The sequence below is a fragment of the Ovis aries genome, chromosome 1 (assembly GCF_016772045.2).
Source record: "Ovis aries strain OAR_USU_Benz2616 breed Rambouillet chromosome 1, ARS-UI_Ramb_v3.0, whole genome shotgun sequence".
Lineage (NCBI taxonomy): Eukaryota > Metazoa > Chordata > Mammalia > Artiodactyla > Bovidae > Ovis > Ovis aries.
This window is the reverse complement of record NC_056054.1, coordinates 9,447,261-9,449,517: the sequence shown is the minus strand read 5'-3', so window position 1 is coordinate 9,449,517 and position 2,257 is coordinate 9,447,261.

Sequence of the window (2,257 nt, the reverse complement as noted above, 5' to 3'; positions counted from 1 at the left end):
TTATAGATCTAAAGCAGCATTCTCCGCTTGACTTTACTTTGCAGAGTTGACATTCTGATGGCCACCTTCTGTGTTATTTCTCAGTTGGTTTCAAAAGTCAGCTTTTCCCTAGTCCCAGTACCCAACATTCCCACTGATAGAAAACAGAGACATGTTCAAAGGTACATGGGGACATAAATGACATGGCACATTTGCTCTCCTGAGTGAAGGTGGAATGTTTAGAAGAGCACTCCTTTTTCAAAAATATTTCTTTGGCTGTGTCAGATAAGCCACAAGCCTTAGTTGCGGTGTGTAGAAGGTCTTCATTACATCATGTGGGATCTTTTGCTGTGGCTTGAGGGATCCAGAGCACTTGGGCTTCAGTAGATGTGGCACCAGGGCTCAATAGTTGTGGCGCACAGGCTTAGTTGCTCAGTGGCTTGTGAAATCTCAGTTCTCCCACCAGGGATCGAACCCACCTCCCCTGCATTACAGGGTGGTTTCTTAACCACTGGACCATGAGGAAAGTCCCTAGAAGAGCATTTCTTAACCCCTGCTGGGCATAAGAATCACCTGGGAAGATTTACAAACACTGCTGCCTGGGTCCTAGAAACTGAATCAGAATTCACCAGGGTAGGTCACCACAATGGTAATTTTTAAAGCTCTACAGTGATTTACAAGCAGCTGCCCCACCTCCCAAAAAAGTCTCACATATTCTTTTGCCTCCATGGGGAGCCTTAGTGGTTCCCATGTCCCAGCCTGTCTGCCAACAGACCCCTCTCTGACATCATTTGTTTCCAGGTGCAGCTCCAAATTTCTCTCCCATAGACATTCTGGAGATTCTGGAAGCAGCTGAGGGCTGTTTATTAAGCAGGTGGTTGCAAATTGCCTGTGGCTGCTGCTTTTCCAACCCTTGTAACTCCTCTGCTGGACCACAAGGGCTTTCTCACCACCTTCAAATGGAGGTCTCTCCACCTCTGCCCTGGTGTCCCCGCACACAGATGCTCAGGCAAAGTTGGTCCCATGGTATTCTGCCTTTTGCTTCTGCTTTTCCTCTCACCGTATTCCCCTGCCTCCCTGGCCTTGGGCAGTGCAGGTGCACGGGATGCTGAGCAGGGAGCAGCCCCAGTGACAGTGTTTGAGCAAACACTGCTCTTCCCGCAGCCAACGGCACTTTTCTTGCAATGGATGGAGGCCAGACTTCTCCAGCCACAGAGAGGGCAAGGCCAGGCTGGTGGCTGCAAAGTGGGGAGCTTTACTGGCACCGGGCCTAGAGCTGCCCACATTCCTTCTCTGCCTTTCTCTCTGCATCAGAACAAGCGATTGGCATTCCAACTGGGAATCTGGCCTTCTCCATCTGCTCTGTGCTCTACGTCCAGAATGCTCAAATTCGTGTGCATCAGAATCACCTTGAAGGCTCATTAAAATACAGATTTCTGGATTCTACCTCCAGAGTTTCTGGTTTCGTAGATTTGGGATGGGCCTGGGAATGTGCATTGCTGATAAGTTCCCAGGTGATGCTGAAGCTGCTGGTCCAGGGCCCTGCTCTAGGCTGCTTCTCCTCCCATTCTTGAGCCAACTTGATGATTTTTTTCTCCTGTCACCAGGGGATCCAGAGTCCAAGAGGAAAGCACTTAGTAACTTCAACTAAAATAATGCTCATGGTCAAGCTTCTCTTACTGACCCCTTGTTATAAGCCAGACACAGTACTGAATGCTTTACAGGACTTGTCTTCCCAAATCCTTCCAATGACTATATAGAAGGCACTATAACTTCCCATTTTACAGGCAGGGAAACTGAGGTTAGGTAACTGGCCCAAGGAAACATAATGTAGAATTACTAAGTATCTGAGCTGGGACTGGAACCCAAGCCAAGCAAGGCCTCAAAATAGTCTTTCATTCATTCATGTATACATGCATACATACATAACATACATTTAACAAAAATACAGTAAATACCTTTCATGTTACTGGCACTGTTCTAAGTCCTAATGACATAGCAATGAACAAGACAGAGCAGGGGGCTGCTCACAAGGAGCTGAAGTTCAAGGTGGAGAGAGACAATAGCTGGTAAATTTAAAAAAGAATGCATGTGAATTTTGGCTGGCACTATGGGTTTGAGGAGGGGCTTCCGGTTGGGGAGCAGGCAGGCTTCAATTCACCCTTGATGTTCCCAGCTGAGCTCAGTGGACAGGAACCCCTGGGCAGAACCCAGGTACAGTGGATAGGGGCTTTGGGATTAGCATTTATCACCCTCACCCCCAACACAAGTCCCTCCA